Source organism: Phyllobates terribilis, unplaced genomic scaffold (genome assembly GCF_046119375.1).
Source record: "Phyllobates terribilis strain yellow unplaced genomic scaffold, ASM4611937v1 Scaffold_5__5_contigs__length_657084704, whole genome shotgun sequence".
Lineage (NCBI taxonomy): Eukaryota > Metazoa > Chordata > Amphibia > Anura > Dendrobatidae > Phyllobates > Phyllobates terribilis.
The window spans coordinates 50708363-50730168 of record NW_027362765.1 but is presented as its reverse complement, the minus strand read 5'-3'; the positions used below and the strand labels follow the sequence as shown (position 1 = coordinate 50730168).

At 49.0% G+C, this 21806-nt stretch overlaps 1 protein-coding gene across 2 annotated transcripts in view; it reads right to left on the bottom strand.

Annotated features, from left to right (window-relative positions):
- The window catches only part of LOC141271918 (uncharacterized), a 58792-nt gene extending 41417 nt beyond the window's left edge, over nt 1-17375 (bottom strand). Inside the window, exon 1 of one of the 2 annotated variants that reach the window (XM_073682158.1) lies at nt 17270-17375. The gene's annotated coding sequence lies outside the window, so the exon portion shown is untranslated. The remainder of the gene's footprint in view (nt 1-17269) is intronic. The other variant, XM_073682157.1, reaches the window with a different exon arrangement.
- Between the last annotated feature and the right edge of the window lie 4431 nt (nt 17376-21806).

Below are 21806 nucleotides of genomic sequence, written 5' to 3'. Positions count from 1 at the left end.
TTAATGTCCCCTGTATACATGAGCACATCCAGCGTTATATTACTGTACATATACACATGGCAGAACTGGGGGAAGGGGGCACTATCTCCGGGAATGGAGGGGTTAATGCCCCCTGTATACATGAGCACATCCAGCATTATATTACTGTACATATACACATGGCAGAACTGGGGGAAGGGGGCACTATCTCCGGGAATGGAGGGGTTAATGTCCCCTGTATACATGAGCACATCCAGCGTTATATTACTGTACATATACACATGGCAGAACTGGGGGGAGGGGCACTATCTCCAGGAATGGAGGGGTTAATGTCCCCTGTATACATGAGCACATCCAGCGTTATATTACTGTACATATACACATGGCAGAACTGGGGGAAGGGGGCACTATCTCCGGGAATGGAGGGGTTAATGCCCCCTGTATACATGAGCACATCCAGCGTTATATTACTGTACATATACACATGGCAGAACTGGGGGGAGGGGGCACTATCTCCGGGAATGGAGGGCTTAATGACCCCTGTATACATGAGCACATCCAGCGTTATATTACTGTACATATACACATGGCAGAACTGGGGGAAGGGGGCACTATCTCCGGGAATGGAGGGGTTAATGACCCCTGTATACATGAGCACATCCAGCGTTATATTACTGTACATATACACATGGCAGAACTAGGGGGAGGGGGCACTATCTCCAGGAATGGAGGTGTTAATGTCCCCTGTATACATGAGCACATCCAGCGTTATATTAATGTACATATACACATGGCAGAACTGGGGGAAGGGGGCACTATCTCCGGGAATGGAGGGGTTAATGTCCCCTGCATACATGAGCACATCCAGCCTGATATTACTGTACATATACACATGGCAGAACTGGGGGAGGGGGGCACTATCTCTGGGAATGGAGGGGTTAATGTCCCCTGCATACATGAGCACATCCAGCGTTATATTACTGTACATATACACATGGCAGAACTGGGGGAAGGGGGGCACTATCTCCGGGAATGGAGGGGTTAATGCCCCCTGTATACATGAGCACATCCAGCGTTATATTACGGTACATATACACATGGCAGAACTGGAGAAAGGGGGCACTATCTCCGGGAATGGAGGGGTTAATGTCCCCTGTATACATGAGCACATCCAGCGTTATATTACTGTACATATACACATGGCAGAACTGGGGGGAGGGGGGCACTATCTCCGGGAATGGAGGGGTTAATGCCCCCTGTATACATGAGCACATCCAGCGTTATATTACTGTACATATACACATGGCAGAACTAGGGGGAGGGGGCCACTATCTCCGGGAATGGAGGGGTTAATGACCCCTGTATACATGATCACATCCAGCGTTATATTACTGTACATATACACATGACAGAACTGGGGGAAGGGGGCACTATCGCCGGGAATGGAGGGGTTAATGCCCCCTGTATACATGAGCACATCCAGCGTTATAATACTGTACATATACCCATGGCAGAACTGGGGGAGGGGGGCACTATCTCCGGGAATGGAGGGGTTAATGTCCCCTGCATACATGAGCACATCCAGCGTTATATTACTGTACATATACACATGGCAGAACTGCAGGAAGGGGGGCACTATCTCCAGGAATGGAGGGGTTAATATTCCCTGTATACATGAGCACATCCAGCGTTATATTACTGTACATATACACATGGCAGAACTGGGGGGAGGGGGGCACTATCTCCGGGAATGGAGGGGTTAATGCCCCCTGTATACATGAGCACATCCAGCGTTATATTACTGTACATATACACATGGCAGAACTGGGGGAAGGGGGGACTATCTCCGGGAATGGAGGGGTTAATGCCCCCTGTATACATGGGCACATCCAGCATTATATTACTGTACATATACACATGGCAGAACTGGGGGAAGGGGGCACTATCTCCGGGAATGGAGGGGTTAATGTCCCCTGTATACATGAGCACATCCAGCGTTATATTACTGTACATATACACATGGCAGAACTGGGGGGAGGGGGGCACTATCTCCGGGAATGGAGGGGTTAATGTCCCGTGTATACATGAGCACATCCAGCGTTATATTACTGTACATATACACATGGCAGAACTGGGGGAAGGGGGCACTATCTCCGGGAATGGAGGGGTTAATGCCCCCTGTATACATGAGCACATCCAGCGTTATATTACTGTACATATACACATGACAGAACTGGGGGAAGGGGGCACTATCTCCGGGAATGGAGGGGTTAATGCCCCCTGTATACATGAGCACATCCAGCATTATATTACTGTACATATACACATGGCAGAACTGGGGGAAGGGGGGCACTATCTCCGGGAATGGAGGGGTTAATGTCCCCTGTATACATGAGCACATCCAGCGTTATATTACTGTACATATACACATGGCAGAACTGGGGGAAGGGGGCACTATCTCCGGGAATGGAGGGGTTAATGCCCCCTGTATACATGAGCACATCCAGCGTTATATTACTGTACATATACACATGGCAGAACTGGGGGAAGGGGGCACTATCTCCGGGAATGGAGGGGTTAATGTCCCCTGTATACATGAGCACATCCAGCGTTATATTACTGTACATATACACATGGCAGAACTGGGGGGAGGGGCACTATCTCCAGGAATGGAGGGGTTAATGTCCCCTGTATACATGAGCACATCCAGCGTTATATTACTGTACATATACACATGGCAGAACTGGGGGAAGGGGGCACTATCTCCGGGAATGGAGGGGTTAATGTCCCCTGTATACATGAGCACATCCAGCGTTATATTACTGTACATATACACATGGCAGAACTGGAGGGAGGGGGCACTATCTCCGGGAATGGAGGGGATAATGTCCCCTGTATACATGAGCACATCCAGCGTTATATTACTGTACATATACACATGGCAGTACTGGGGAAGGGGGCAAAATCTCCGGGAATGGAGGGGATAATGCCCCCTGTATACATGAGCACATCCAGCGATATATTACTGTACATATACACATGGCAGAACTGGGGGAAGGTGCCACTATCTCCGGGAATGGAGGGGTTAATATCCCCTGTTACCATGAGCACATCCAGCGTTATATTACTGTACATATACACATGGCAGAACTGGGGGAAGGGGGGCACTATCTCCGGGAATGGAGGGGTTAATATCCCCTGTTACCATGAGCACATCCAGCGTTATATTACTGTACATATACACATGGCAGAACTGGGGGAAGGGGGCACTATCTCTGGGAATGGAAGGGTTAATGTCCCCTGTATACATGAGCACATCCAGCGTTATATTACTGTACATATACACATGGCAGAACTGGGGGAAGGGGGCACTATCTCCGGGAATGGAGGGGTTAATGTCCCCTGTATACATGATCACATCCAGCGTTATATTACTGTACATATACACATGGCAGAACTGGGGGAAGGGGGCACTATCTCCGGGAATGGAGGGGTTAATGTCCCCTGTATACATGATCACATCCAGCGTTATATTACTGTACATATACACATGGCAGAACTGGGGGAAGGGGGCACTATCTCCGGGAATGGAGGGGTTAATGTCCCCTGTATACATGAGCACATCCAGCGTTATATTACTGTACATATACACATGGCAGAACTGGGGGAAGGGGGCACTATCTCCGGGAATGGAGGGGTTAATGCCCCCTGTATACATGAGCACATCCAGCATTATATTACTGTACATATACACATGGCAGAACTGGGGGAAGGGGGCACTATCTCCGGGAATGGAGGAGTTAATGTCCCTTGTATACGTGAGCACATCCAGCGTTATATTACTGTACATATACACATGGCAGAACTGGGGGGAGGGGCACTATCTCCAGGAATGGAGGGGTTAATGTCCCCTGTATACATGAGCACATCCAGCGTTATATTACTGTACATATACACATGGCAGAACTGGGGGAAGGGGGCACTATCTCCGGGAATGGAGGGGTTAATGCCCCCTGTATACATGAGCACATCCAGCATTATATTACTGTACATATACACATGGCAGAACTAGGGGAAGGGGGCACTATCTCCGGGAATGGAGGGGTTAATGTCCCCTGTATACATGAGCACATCCAGCGTTATATTACTGTACATATACACATGGCAGAACTGGGGGGAGGGGGGCACTATCTCCGGGAATGGAGGGGTTAATGTCCCCTGTATACATGAGCACATCCAGCGTTATATTACTGTACATATACACATGGCAGAACTGGGGGAAGGGGGCACTATCTCCGGGAATGGAGGGGTTAATGCCCCCTGTATACATGAGCACATCCAGCGTTATATTACTGTACATGTACACATGACAGAACTGGGGGAAGGGGGCACTATCTCCGGGAATGGAGGGGTTAATGCCCCCTGTATACATGAGCACATCCAGCGTTATATTACTGTACATATACACATGGCAGAACTGGGGGAAGGGGGGCACTATCTCCGGAAATGGAGGGGTTAATGTCCCCTGTATACATGAGCACATCCAGCGTTATATTACTGTACATATACACATGGCAGAACTGGGGGAAGGGGGCACTATCTCCGGGAATGGAGGGGTTAATGCCCCCTGTATACATGAGCACATCCAGCATTATATTACTGTACATATACACATGGCAGAACTGGGGGAAGGGGGCACTATCTCCGGGAATGGAGGGGTTAATGTCCCCTGTATACATGAGCACATCCAGCGTTATATTACTGTACATATACACATGGCAGAACTGGGGGGAGGGGCACTATCTCCAGGAATGGAGGGGTTAATGTCCCCTGTATACATGAGCACATCCAGCGTTATATTACTGTACATATACACATGGCAGAACTGGGGGAAGGGGGCACTATCTCCGGGAATGGAGGGGTTAATGCCCCCTGTATACATGAGCACATCCAGCGTTATATTACTGTACATATACACATGGCAGAACTGGGGGGAGGGGGCACTATCTCCGGGAATGGAGGGCTTAATGACCCCTGTATACATGAGCACATCCAGAGTTATATTACTGTACATATACACATGGCAGAACTGGGGGAAGGGGGCACTATCTCCGGGAATGGAGGGGTTAATGACCCCTGTATACATGAGCACATCCAGCGTTATATTACTGTACATATACACATGGCAGAACTAGGGGGAGGGGGCACTATCGCCGGGAATGGAGGGGTTAATGCCCCCTGTATACATGAGCACATCCACCGTTATATTACTGTACATATACACATGGCAGAACTAGGGGGAGGGGGCACTATCTCCAGGAATGGAGGTGTTAATGTCCCCTGTATACATGAGCACATCCAGCGTTATATTAATGTACATATACACATGGCAGAACTGGGGGAAGGGGGCACTATCTCCGGGAATGGAGGGGTTAATGTCCCCTGCATACATGAGCACATCCAGCCTGATATTACTGTACATATACACATGGCAGAACTGGGGGAGGGGGGCACTATCTCTGGGAATGGAGGGGTTAATGTCCCCTGCATACATGAGCACATCCAGCGTTATATTACTGTACATATACACATGGCAGAACTGGTGGAGGGGGGCACTATCTCCGGGAATGGAGGGGTTAATGTCCCCTGTATACATGAGCACATCCAGCGTTATATTACTGTACATATACACATGGCAGAACTGGGGGAAGGGGGGCACTATCTCCGGGAATGGAGGGGTTAATGCCCCCTGTATACATGAGCACATCCAGCGTTATATTACTGTACATATACACATGGCAGAACTGGAGGAAGGGGGCACTATCTCCAGGAATGGAGGGGTTAATGTCCCCTGTATACATGAACACATCCAGCGTTATATTACTGTACATATACACATGGCAGAACTGGGGGAAGGGGGCACTATCTCCGGGAATGGAGGGGTTAATGCCCCCTGTATACATGAGCACATCCAGCATTATATTACTGTACATATACACATGGCAGAACTGGGGGAAGGGGGCACTATCTCCGGGAATGGAGGGGTTAATGTCCCCTGTATACATGAGCACATCCAGCGTTATATTACTGTACATATACACATGGCAGAACTGGGGGGAGGGGGGCACTATCTCCGGGAATGGAGGGGTTAATGTCCCCTGTATACATGAGCACATCCAGCGTTATATTACTGTACATATACACATGGCAGAACTAGGAGAAGGGGGCACTATCTCCGGGAATGAAGGGGTTAATGCCCCCTGTATACATGAGCACATCCAGCGTTATATTACTGTACATATACACATGGCAGAACTAGGGGGAGGGGGCCACTATCTCCGGGAATGGAGGGGTTAATGACCCCTGTATACATGATCACATCCAGCGTTATATTACTGTACATATACACATGACAGAACTGGGGGAAGGGGGCGCTATCGCCGGGAATGGAGGGGTTAATGCCCCCTGTATACATGAGCACATCCAGCGTTATAATACTGTACATATACCCATGGCAGAACTGGGGGAGGGGGGCACTATCTCCGGGAATGGAGGGGTTAATGTCCCCTGCATACATGAGCACATCCAGCGTTATATTACTGTACATATACACATGGCAGAACTGCAGGAAGGGGGGCACTATCTCCAGGAATGGAGGGGTTAATATCCCCTGTATACATGAGCACATCCAGCGTTATATTACTGTACATATACACATGGCAGAACTGGGGGGAGGGGGGCACTATCTCCGGGAATGGAGGGGTTAATGCCCCCTGTATACATGAGCACATCCAGCGTTATATTACTGTACATATACACATGGCAGAACTGGGGGAAGGGGGGACTATCTCCGGGAATGGAGGGGTTAATGCCCCCTGTATACATGGGCACATCCAGCATTATATTACTGTACATATACACATGGCAGAACTGGGGGAAGGGGGCACTATCTCCGGGAATGGAGGGGTTAATGTCCCCTGTATACATGAGCACATCCAGCGTTATATTACTGTACATATACACATGGCAGAACTGGGGGGAGGGGGGCACTATCTCTGGGAATGGAGGGGTTAATGTCCCCTGTATACATGAGCACATCCAGCGTTATATTACTGTACATATACACATGGCAGAACTGGGGGAAGGGGGCACTATCTCCGGGAATGGAGGGGTTAATGCCCCCTGTATACATGAGCACATCCAGCGTTATATTACTGTACATATACACATGACAGAACTGGGGGAAGGGGGCACTATCTCCGGGAATGGAGGGGTTAATGCCCCCTGTATACATGAGCACATCCAGCGTTATATTACTGTACATATACACATGGCAGAACTGGGGGAAGGGGGGCACTATCTCCGGGAATGGAGGGGTTAATGTCCCCTGTATACATGAGCACATCCAGCGTTATATTACTGTACATATACACATGGCAGAACTGGGGGAAGGGGGCACTATCTCCGGGAATGGAGGGGTTAATGCCCCCTGTATACATGAGTACATCCAGCATTATATTACTGTACATATACACATGGCAGAACTGGGGGAAGGGGGCACTATCTCCGGGAATGGAGGGGTTAATGTACCCTGTATACATGAGCACATCCAGCGTTATATTACTGTACATATACACATGGCAGAACTGGGGGGAGGGGCACTATCTCCAGGAATGGAGGGGTTAATGTCCCCTGTATACATGAGCACATCCAGCGTTATATTACTGTACATATACACATGGCAGAACTGGGGGAAGGGGGCACTATCTCCGGGAATGGAGGGGTTAATGCCCCCTGTATACATGAGCACATTCAGCGTTATATTACTGTACATATACACATGACAGAACTGGGGGAAGGGGGCACTATCTCCGGGAATGGAGGGGTTAATGCCCCCTGTATACATGAGCACATCCAGCGTTATATTACTGTACATATACACATGGCAGAACTGGGGGGAGGGGGGCACTATCTCCGGGAATGGAGGGCTTAATGACCCCTGTATACATGAGCACATCCAGCGTTATATTACTGTACATATACACATGGCAGAACTGGGGGAAGGGGGCACTAGCTCCGGGAATGGAGGGGTTAATGCCCCCTGTATACATGAGCACATCCAGCGTTATATTACTGTACATATACACATGGCAGAACTAGGGGGAGGGGGCACTATCTCCAGGAATGGAGGGGTTAATGTCCCCTGTATACATGAGCACATCCAGCGTTATATTACTGTACATATACACATGGCAGAACTGGGGGAAGGGGGCACTATCTCCGGGAATGGAGGGGTTAATGTCCCCTGCATACATGAGCACATCCAGCCTGATATTACTGTACATATACACATGGCAGAACTGGGGGAGGGGGGCACTATCTCTGGGAATGGAGGGGTTAATGTCCCCTGCATACATGAGCACATCCAGCGTTATATTACTGTACATATACACATGGCAGAACTGGGGGAAGGGGGGCACTATCTCCAGGAATGGAGGGGTTAATATCCCCTGTATACATGAGCACATCCAGCGTTATATTACTGTACATATACACATGGCAGAACTGGGGGAAGGGGGGCACTATCTCCGGGAATGGAGGGGTTAATGCCCCCTGCATACATGAGCACATCCAGCGTTATATTACTGTACATATACACATGGCAGAACTGGAGGAAGGGGGCACTATCTCCAGGAATGGAGGGGTTAATGTCCCCTGTATACATGAACACATCCAGCGTTATATTACTGTACATATACACATGGCAGAACTGGGGGAAGGGGGCACTATCTCCGGGAATGGAGGAGTTAATATCCCCTGTATACATGAGCACATCCAGCGTTATATTACTGTACATATACACATGGCAGAACTGGGGGAAGGGGGCACTATCTCCGGGAATGGAGGGGTTAATGCCCCCTGTATACATGAGCACATCCAGCATTATATTACTGTACATATACACAAGGCAGAACTGGGGGAAGGGGGCACTATCTCCGGGAATGGAGGGGTTAATGTCCCCTGTATACATGAGCACATCCAGCGTTATATTACTGTACATATACACATGGCAGAACTGGGGGGAGGGGGGCACTATCTCTGGGAATGGAGGGGTTAATGTCCCCTGTATACATGAGCACATCCAGCGTTATATTACTGTACATATACACATGTCAGAACTGGGGGAAGGGGGCACTATCTCCGGGAATGGAGGGGTTAATGCCCCCTGTATACATGAGCACATCCAGCGTTATATTACTGTACATATACACATGACAGAACTGGGGGAAGGGGGCACTATCTCCGGGAATGGAGGGGTTAATGCCCCCTGTATACATGAGCACATCCAGCGTTATATTACTGTACATATACACATGGCAGAACTGGGGGAAGGGGGGCACTATCTCCGGGAATGGAGGGGTTAATGACCCCTGTATACATGAGCACATCCAGCGTTATATTACTGTACATATACACATGGCAGAACTAGGGGGAGGGGGCCACTATCTCCGGGAATGGAGGGGTTAATGACCCCTGTATACATGAGCACATCCAGCGTTATATTACTGTACATATACACATGACAGAACTGGGGGAGGGGGGCACTATCTCCAGGAATGGAGGGGTTAATGTCCCCTGTATACATGAGCACATCCAGCGTTATATTACTGTACATATACACATGGCAGAACTAGGGGGAGGGGGCACTATCTCCAGGAATGGAGGGGTTAATGTCCCCTGTATACATGAGCATATCCAGTGTTATATTACTGTACATATACACATGGCAGAACTGGAGGAAGGGGGCACTATCTCCAGGAATGGAGGGGTTAATGCCCCCTGTATACATGAGCACATCCAGGGTTATATTACTGCACATATACACATGGCAGAACTGGGGGAAGGGGGCACTTTCTCCAGGAATGGAGGGGTTAATGTCCCCTGTATACATGAGCACATCCAGCGTTATATTACTGTACATATACACATGGCAGAACTGGGTGAAGGGGCCACTATCTCCAGGAATGGAGGGGTTAATGCCCCCTGTATATATGAGCACATCCAGCGTTATATTACTGTACATATACACATGGCAGAACTGGGGGAAGGGGGCACTATCTCCGGGAATGGAGGGGTTAATGTCCCCTGTATACATGAGCACATTCAGCGTTATATTACTGTACATATACACATGACAGAACTGGGGGAGGGGGGCACTATCTCCAGGAATGGAGGGGTTAATGTCCCCTGTATACATGAGCACATCCAGCGTTATATTACTGTACATATACACATGACAGAACTGGGGGAGGGGGGCACTATCTCCGGGAATGGAGGGGTTAATGCCCCCTGTATACATGAGCACATCCAGCGTTATATTACTGTACATATACACATGGCAGAACTGGGGGAGGGGGCACTATCTCCGGGAATGGAGGGGTTAATGCCCCCTGTATACATGAGCACATCCAGCGTTATATTACTGTACATATACTCATGGCAGAACTGGGGGAAGGGGGCACTATCCCCGGGAATGGAGGGGTTAATGCCCCCTGTATACATGAGCACATCCAGCGTTATATTACTGTACATATACACATGGCAGAACTGGGGGAAGGGGGTACTATCTCCGGGAATGGAGGGGTTAATGTCCCCTGTATACATGAGCACATCCAGTGTTATATTACTGTACATATACACATGGTAGAACTGGGGGAAGGGGCACTATCTCCGGGAATGGAGGGGTTAATGCCCCCTGTATACATGAGCACATCCAGCGTTATATTACTGTACATATACACATGGCAGAACTGGGGGAGGGGGCACTATCTCCGGGAATGGAGGGGTTAATGCCCCCTGTATACATGAGCACATCCAGCGTTATATTACTGTACATATACACATGGTAGAACTGGGGAGAGGGGGCACTATCTCCGGGAATGGAGGGGTTAATGCCCCCTGTATACATGAGCACATCCAGCGTTATATTACTGTACATATACACATGGCAGAACTGGGGGAGGGGGCACTATCTCCGGGAATGGAGGGGTTAATGTCCCCTGCATACATGAGCACATCCAGCGTTATATTACTGTACATATACACATGGCAGAACTGGGGGAAGAGGGCACTATCTCCGGGAATGGAGGGGTTAATGCCCCCTGTATACATGAGCACATCCAGCGTTATATTACTGTACATATACACATGGCAGAACTGGGGGAGGGGGACTATCTCCGGGAATGGAGGGGTTAATGTCCCCTGCATACATGAGCACATCCAGCGTTATATTACTGTACATATACACATGGCAGAACTGGGGGAAGGGGGCACTATCTCCTGGAATGGAGGGGTTAATGCCCCCTGTATACATGAGCACATCCAGCGTTATATTACTGTACATATACACATGGCAGAACTGGGGGAGGGGGCACTATCTCCGGGAATGGAGGGGTTAATGTCCCCTGCATACATGAGCACATCCAGCGTTATATTACTGTACATATACACATGGCAGAACTGGGGGAAGGGGGCACTATCTCCTGGAATGGAGGGGTTAATGCCCCCTGTATACATGAGCACATCCAGCGTTATATTACTGTACATATACACATGGCAGAACTGGGGGAGGGGGCACTATCTCCGGGAATGGAGGGGTTAATGTCCCCTGCATACATGAGCACATCCAGCGTTATATTACTGTACATATACACATGGCAGAACAGGGGAAGGGGGCACTATCTCCGGGAATGGAGGGGTTAATGTCCCCTGTATACATGAGCACATCCAGCGTTATATTACTGTACATATACACATGGCAGAACTGGGGGAGGGGGCACTATCTCCGGGAATGGAGGGGTTAATGTCCCCTGCATACATGAGCACATCCAGCGTTATATTACTGTACATATACACATGGCAGAACAGGGGAAGGGGGCACTATCTCCGGGAATGGAGGGGTTAATGTCCCCTGTATACATGAGCACATCCAGCGTTATATTACTGTACATATACACATGGTAGAACTGGGGGAAGGGGCACTATCTCCGGGAATGGAGGGGTTAATGCCCCCTGTATACATGAGCACATCCAGCGTTATATTACTGTACATATACACATGGCAGAACTGGGGGAGGGGGCACTATCTCCGGGAATGGAGGGGTTAATGCCCCCTGTATACATGAGCACATCCAGCGTTATATTACTGTACATATACACATGGTAGAACTGGGGAGAGGGGGCACTATCTCCGGGAATGGAGGGGTTAATGCCCCCTGTATACATGAGCACATCCAGCGTTATATTACTGTACATATACACATGGCAGAACTGGGGGAAGAGGGCACTATCTCCGGGAATGGAGGGGTTAATGCCCCCTGTATACATGAGCACATCCAGCGTTATATTACTGTACATATACACATGGCAGAACTGGGGGAGGGGGACTATCTCCGGGAATGGAGGGGTTAATGTCCCCTGCATACATGAGCACATCCAGCGTTATATTACTGTACATATACACATGGCAGAACTGGGGGAAGGGGGCACTATCTCCTGGAATGGAGGGGTTAATGCCCCCTGTATACATGAGCACATCCAGCGTTATATTACTGTACATATACACATGGCAGAACTGGGGGAGGGGGCACTATCTCCGGGAATGGAGGGGTTAATGTCCCCTGCATACATGAGCACATCCAGCGTTATATTACTGTACATATACACATGGCAGAACTGGGGGAAGGGGGCACTATCTCCTGGAATGGAGGGGTTAATGCCCCCTGTATACATGAGCACATCCAGCGTTATATTACTGTACATATACACATGGCAGAACTGGGGGAGGGGGCACTATCTCCGGGAATGGAGGGGTTAATGTCCCCTGCATACATGAGCACATCCAGCGTTATATTACTGTACATATACACATGGCAGAACAGGGGAAGGGGGCACTATCTCCGGGAATGGAGGGGTTAATGTCCCCTGTATACATGAGCACATCCAGCGTTATATTACTGTACATATACACATGGCAGAACTGGGGGAGGGGGCACTATCTCCGGGAATGGAGGGGTTAATGACCCCTGTATACATGAGCACATCCAGCGTTATATTACTGTACATATACACATGGCAGAACTGGGTGAAGGGGCCACTATCTCCAGGAATGGAGGGGTTAATGCCCTCTGTATACATGAGCACATCCAGCGTTATATTACTGTACATATACACATGGCAGAACTGGGGGAAGGGGGCACTATCTCCGGGAATGGAGGGGTTAATGTCCCCTGTATACATGAGCACATCCAGCGTTATATTACTGTACATATACACATGACAGAACTGGGGGAGGGGGGCACTATCTCCAGGAATGGAGGGGTTAATGTCCCCTGTATACATGAGCACATCCAGCGTTATATTACTGTACATATACACATGACAGAACTGGGGGATGGGGGCACTATCTCCAGGAATGGAGGGGTTAATGCCCCCTGTATACATGAGCACATCCAGCGTTATATTACTGTACATATACACATGGCAGAACTGGGGGAGGGGGCACTATCTCCAGGAATGGAGGGGTTAATGCCCCCTGTATACATGAGCACATCCAGCGTTATATTACTGTACATATACACATGGCAGAACTGGGGGAAGGGGGCACTATCTCCGGGAATGGAGGGGTTAATGTCCCCTGTATACATGAGCACATCCAGCGTTATATTACTGTACATATACACATGACAGAACTGGGGGAGGGGGGCACTATCTCCAGGAATGGAGGGGTTAATGTCCCCTGTATACATGAGCACATCCAGCGTTATATTACTGTACATATACACATGACAGAACTGGGGGATGGGGGCACTATCTCCAGGAATGGAGGGGTTAATGCCCCCTGTATACATGAGCACATGCAGCGTTATATTACTGTACATATACACATGGCAGAACTGGGGGAAGGGGGCACTATCTCTGGGAATGGAGGGGTTAATGCCCCCTGTATACATGAGCACATCCAGCGTTATATTACTGTACATATACACATGGCAGAACTGGGGGAGGGGGCACTATCTCCGGGAATGGAGGGGTTAATGCCCCCTGTATACATGAGCACATCCAGCGTTATATTACTGTACATATACTCATGGCAGAACTGGGGGAAGGGGGCACTATCCCCGGGAATGGAGGGGTTAATGCCCCCTGTATACATGAGCACATCCAGCGTTATATTACTGTACATATACACATGGCAGAACTGGGGGAAGGGGGTACTATCTCCGGGAATGGAGGGGTTAATGTCCCCTGTATACATGAGCACATCCAGTGTTATATTACTGTACATATACACATGGCAGAACTGGGGGAAGGGGGCACTATCTCCAGGAATGGAGGGGTTAATGCCCCCTGTATACATGAGCACATCCAGCGTTATATTACTGTACATATACACATGGTAGAACTGGGGGAAGGGGGCACTATCTCCGGGAATGGAGGGGTTAATGCCCCCTGTATACATGAGCACATCCAGCGTTATATTACTGTACATATACACATGGCAGAACTGGGGGAGGGGCACTATCTCCGGGAATGGAGGGGTTAATGTCCCCTGTATACATGAGCACATCCAGCGTTATATTACTGTACATATACACATGGCAGAACTGGGGGAGGGGGCACTATCTCCAGGAATGGAGGGGTTAATGCCCCCTGTATACATGAGCACATCCAGCGTTATATTACTGTACATATACACATGGCAGAACTGGGGGAAGGGGGCACTATCTCCGGGAATGGAGGGGTTAATGTCCCCTGTATACATGAGCACATCCAGCGTTATATTACTGTACATATACACATGACAGAACTGGGGGAGGGGGGCACTATCTCCAGGAATGGAGGGGTTAATGTCCCCTGTATACATGAGCACATCCAGCGTTATATTACTGTACATATACACATGACAGAACTGGGGGATGGGGGCACTATCTCCAGGAATGGAGGGGTTAATGCCCCCTGTATACATGAGCACATGCAGCGTTATATTACTGTACATATACACATGGCAGAACTGGGGGAAGGGGGCACTATCTCTGGGAATGGAGGGGTTAATGCCCCCTGTATACATGAGCACATCCAGCGTTATATTACTGTACATATACACATGGCAGAACTGGGGGAGGGGGCACTATCTCCGGGAATGGAGGGGTTAATGCCCCCTGTATACATGAGCACATCCAGCGTTATATTACTGTACATATACTCATGGCAGAACTGGGGGAAGGGGGCACTATCCCCGGGAATGGAGGGGTTAATGCCCCCTGTATACATGAGCACATCCAGCGTTATATTACTGTACATATACACATGGCAGAACTGGGGGAAGGGGGTACTATCTCCGGGAATGGAGGGGTTAATGTCCCCTGTATACATGAGCACATCCAGTGTTATATTACTGTACATATACACATGGCAGAACTGGGGGAAGGGGGCACTATCTCCAGGAATGGAGGGGTTAATGCCCCCTGTATACATGAGCACATCCAGCGTTATATTACTGTACATATACACATGGTAGAACTGGGGGAAGGGGGCACTATCTCCGGGAATGGAGGGGTTAATGCCCCCTGTATACATGAGCACATCCAGCGTTATATTACTGTACATATACACATGGCAGAACTGGGGGAGGGGGCACTATCTCCGGGAATGGAGGGGTTAATGTCCCCTGCATACATGAGCACATCCAGCGTTATATTACTGTACATATACACATGGCAGAACTGGGGGAAGGGGGCACTATCTCCTGGAATGGAGGGGTTAATGCCCCCTGTATACATGAGCATATCCAGCGTTATATTACTGTACATATACACATGGCAGAACTGGGGGGAGGGGGCACTATCTCTGGGAATGGAGGGGTTAATGCCCCGTGTATACATGAGCACATCCAGCGTTATATTACTGTACATATACACATGGCAGAACAGGGGAAGGGGGCACTATCTCCGGGAATGGAGGGGTTAATGTCCCCTGTATACATGAGCACATCCAGCGTTACATTACTGTACATATACACATGGCAGAACTGGGGGAAGGGGGCACTATCTCTGGGAATGGAGGGGTTACAGCCCCCTGTATACATGATCACATCCAGTGTTATATTACTGTACATATACACATGGCAGAACTGGGGGAGGGGGCACTATCTCAGGGAATGGAGGGGTTAATGCCCCCTGTATACATGAGCACATCCAGCGTTATATTACTGTACATATACACATGGCAGAACTGGGGGAAGGGGGCACTATCTCTGGGAATGGAGGGGTTAATGTCCCCTGTATACATGAGCACATCCAGCGTTATATTACTGTACATATACACATGGCAGAACTGGGGGAAGGGGGCACTATCTCCGGGAATGGAGGGGTTAATGTCCCCTGTATACATGAGCACATCCAGCGTTATATTACTGTACATATACACATGGCAGAACTGGGGGAAGGGGGCACTATCTCCGGGAATGGAGGGGTTAATGCCCCCTGTATACATGAGCACATCCAGCGTTATATTACTGTACATATACACATGGCAGAACTGGGGGAAGGGGGCACTATCTCCGGGAATGGAGGGGTTAATGCCCCCTGTATACATGAGCACATCCAGCGTTATATTACTGTACATATACACATGGCAGAACTGGGGGGAGGGGGGCACTATCTCCAGGAATGGAGGGGTTAATGTCCTCTGTATACATGAGCACATCCAGCGTTATATTACTGTACATATACACATGGCAGAACTGGGGGAAGGGGGCACTATCTCCGGGAATGGAGGGGTTAATGTTCCCTGTATACATGAGCACATCCAGCGTTATATTACTGTACATATACACATGGCAGAACTGGGGGAAGGGGGCACTATCTCCAGGAATGGAGGGGTTAATGCCCCCTGTATACATGAGCACATCCAGTGTTATATTACTGTACATATACACATGGCAGAACTGGGGGGAGGGGGCACTATCTCCGGGAATGGAGGGGTTAATGCCCCCTGTATACATGATCACATCCAGCGTTATATTACTGTACATATACACATGGCAGAACTGGGGGAAGGGGGCCACTATCTCCGGGAATGGAGGGGTTAATGCCCCCTGTATACATGATCACATCCAGCGTTATATTACTGTACATATACACATGGCAGAACTGGGGGAGGGGGCACTATCTCCGGGAATGGAGGGGATAATGCCCCCTGCGCCCAGTAATGGGGAATCTCCACATACCTCCACCTGCAGAGCCGCCACCACATAGAAGGTAGAGACTAAATCCAAATCGACTAAAGGACCTATGCTGATGTCATGCCCATGTGACCATGCAATTTATGATGTCACAGAAAGGGGCGGTGTCTCATTCTCCTTAGCAAACCTGATAGGTTGAGCTTAGAATGTATGGGCTTATGTCAGGTATATACACTGCTCAAAAAATATAGGGAACACTGAAATAACACATCCTAGATCTGAATGAATGAAATATTCTCATTGAATACTTTGTTCTGTACAAAGTTGAATGTGCTGACAACAAAATCACACAAAAATCATCAATGGAAATCAAATTTATTAACCAATGGAGGCCTGGATTTGGAGTCACCCAAAAATTAAAGTGGAAAAACACACTACAGGCTGATCCAACATTGATGTAATGTCCTTAAAACAAGTCAAAATGAGGCTCAGTATTTGTGTGGCCTCCACGTGCCTGTATGACCTCCCTACAATGCCTGGGCATGCTCCTGATGAGGTTGCGGATGGTCTCCTGTGGGATCTCCTCCCAGACCTGGACTAAAGCATCCGCCAACTCCTGGACAGTGTGTGGTGCAAAGTGATGTTGGTGGATGGAGCAAGACATGATGTCCCAGATGTGCTTAATCAGATTCAGGTCTGGGGAACGGGCAGGCCAGTCCATAGCTTCAATGCCTTCATCTTGCAGGAACTGCTGACACACTCCAGCCACATGAGGTCTGGCATTGTCCTGCATTAGGAGGAACCCAGGGCCAACCGCACCAGCATATGGTCTCACAAGGGGTCTGAGGATCTCATCTCGGTACCTAATGGCAGTCAGGCTACCTCTGGCGAGCACATGGAGGGCTGTGCGGCCCTCCAAAGAAATGCAACCCCACACCATTACTGACCAACTGCCAAACCGGTCATGCTGAAGGATGTTGCAGGCAGCAGGTCGCTCTCCACAGCGTCTCCAGACTCTGTCACGTCTGTCACATGTGCTCAGTGTGAACCTACTTTCATCTGTGAAGAGCACAGGGCGCCAGTGGCAACTTTGCCAATCCTGGTGTTCTGTGGCAAATGCCAAGCATCCTGCACGGTGTTGGGCTATGAGCAAAACCCCCATCTGTAGACGTCGGGCACTCATACCACCCTCATAGAGTCGGTTTCTAACCGTTTGTGCATACACATGCACATTTGTGGCCTGCTGGAGGTCATTTTGCAGGGCTCTGGCAGTGCTCCTCCTGTTCCTCCTTGCACAAAGGCGGAGGTAGCGGTCCTGCTACTGGGTTATTGCCCTCCTACGGCCCCCTCCACGTCTCCTGGGGTACTGGCCTGTCTCCTGGTATCACCTCCAGCCTCTGGACACTACGCTGACAAACACAGCAAACCTTCTTGCCACAGCTCGCATTGATATGCCATCCTGGATGATCAGTCCGTCTCATGCTACCACGAGTGTGAAAGCATAACCAACATTCAAAAGTGACCAAGACATCAGCCAGAAAGCATTGGTACTGAGATGTGGTCTGTGGTACCCACCTGCAGAACCACTCCTTTATTTAGGGTGTCTTGATAATTGCCAATAATTTCCATCTATTGTCTATTCCATTTGCACAACAGCATGTGAAATTGATTGTCAATCAGTGTTGCTTCCTAAGTGGACAGTTTGATTTCACAGAAGTTTGATTTACTTGGAGTTATATTCTGTTGTTTAAGTGTTCCCTTTATTTTTTTGAGCAGTGTATTATTGAACGCAGCAGAATGTATGGGCTCCTGCAGGGGCGGACACAGACTGTAGTGGGCCCCTGTGCAAGAAATTTTTGGGGGCCCCCCCCTGCGCTTCATAAGGCAACAAAGTTATGTAAACATAACCCCCCCATATGCAGCTCTCACCCCCCCATGTGCAGCTCACCCCCCGGATGCATCTCTCATCCCCCCCCCGTGCATCTCTCATCCCCCCCCCCGTGCATCTCTCACCCCCCCATGTGCATCTCTCACCCCCCCATGTGCATCTCTCACCCCCCCATGTGCATCTCTCATCCCCCCCATGTGCATCTCTCATCCCCCCCATGTGCATCTCTCACCCCCCCCATGTGCATCTCTCACCCCCCCCATGTGCATCTCTCATCCCCCCATGTGCATCTCTCATCCCCCCCATGTGCATCTCTCACCCCCCCCATGTGCATCTCTCACCCCCCCATGTGCATCTCTCACCCCCCCCATGTGCATCTCTCACCCCCCCCATGTGCATCTCTCATCCCCCCCACTCCTAGTTAATTAATTGTATTTAAGAAAAATAAAACTTGTTATACTTACCCCCATGCGATCCCTGCAGAATCCTGGCGCTCGTCCACGTCGCTGCCACCAGGCTCTCCTGACGTTCGGCCATGTGACGGTGCCACATACATAGCCAACAGCTTTTGTTTTGGCCAAAAGATTTTTAAAGCCGCCACCACGATAAGGTAGACTCTTCTGGCTGGGCCCTACTCTAACCTATTAAAATTTTCTTAAAATATCCAATACTCTTTTTAGATATATTTTTATTTAGTTTTCTTTAAGGGAATGTGTCATATACATTTTTTTTTAAAATGACCAATAATACCACATACAGGGAATACCGCCACACCATCACCAGACCACATATTACCACAACATAGTGACCGAATAATACCACACAGAAGGGAGAAAAACTGCCACACCATGACCAGACCACATATTACCACCACATTACTAATATTACCACCACATTACTAATATTACCATAAGTGTCATTATACACGGGAGCTCTATACATGGTATGTATAATGTAAGTGTCCAGGTAATCTAGTGATCACCAGTGACATTATACACAGGAGCTCTGTATATAGTGTCAGTGTACAGGTAATACAGTGATCACCAGTGACATTATACACAGGAGCTCTGTATATAGTGTACAGGTAATACAGGGATCACCAGTGACATTATACACAGGAGCTCCGTATATATTGTCAGTGTACAGGTAATACAGTGATCACCAGTGACATTATACACAGGAGCTCTGTATATAGTGTACAGGTAATACAGGGATCACCAGTGACATTATACACAGGAGCTCTGTATATAGTGTACAGGTAATACAGGGATCACCAGTGACATTATACACAGGAGCTCTGTATATAGTGTACAGGTAATACAGGGATCACCAGTGACATTATACACAGGAGCTCTGTATATAGTGTACAGGTAATACAGGGATCACCAGTGACATTATACACAGGAGCTCTGTATATATTGTCAGTGTACAGGTAATACAGTGATCATCAGTGACATTATACACAGGAGCTCTGTATATAGTGTCAGTGTACAGGTAATACAGTGATCACCAGTGACATTATACACAGGAGCTCTGTATATAGTGTACAGGTAATACAGTGATCACCAGTGACATTATACACAGGAGCCCGGTACATAGTATATAGTGTAAGTGTACATGTAATGCACTGACTCACTGGTGACGTCTCTAGGTGAAGTCCTTCAGTTACGCTTTTCTCCTTCATCCAGCACAGACCGCCATCACGTCTTCCAGCCAGGACTCGTCTCTGCATAAAATAACACAGTTATCTAGAGCACATTCCTCAACTTCTACATTACGCAGCTGAATACAGACGTGTATCCACCATCAATATATGGTTAGTTATTATGCAACCTACCATTCCAAATATAAATTGTAATCCACCACGGTGCCCCCATTAACTGTAAATAGGCACTTAATATATAATTTAATTAGAACCTCTACTCTATACTTCCTGCTCCCTGCATTCATTATTTACATGCACCCCCTGCCCCAATTCATTATATCATGTCCGTGCTCTCCCCACCCCATCGTCATTTATCATTTACTCTCCCCCACCCCACATTCATTATGTGCAGCTCATTATCCCCCTACTCCCAATTCCCCCATGTGCAGCTCATTTTCTCCCAATTCCCCCATGTGCAGCTCTCATCCCCCCATGAGCAGCTCTCACCACCCCCCATGTGCCCCTCTCTCATCCCCCTCCCCCACATGTGCCCCTCTCTCATCCCCCTCCCCCACATGTGCCCCTCTCTCATCCCCCTCCCCCACATGTGCCCCTCTCTCATCCCCCCCATGTGCAGCTCTCACCACCCCCCCATGTGCCCCTCTCTCATCCCCCTCCCCCACATGTGCCCCTCTCTCATCCCCCTCCCCCCCATGTGCCCCTCTCTCATCCCCCCCATGTGCATCTCTCATCCCCCCATGTGCATCTCTCATCCCCCCATGTGCATCTCTCATCCCCCCCATGTGCATCTCTCATCCCCCCATGTGCATCTCTCATCCCCCCCATGTGCATCTCTCATCCCCCCACATGTGCACATCTCTCATCCCCCTCCCCCACATGTGCACCTCTCTCATCCCCCCATGTGCATCTCTTATCCCCCTCCCCCATGTGCATCTCTTATCTCCCCCCATGTGCATCTCTTATCCCCCCCATGTGCATCTCTTATCTCCCCCCATGTGCATCTCTTATCCCCCCCCCCACATGTGCAC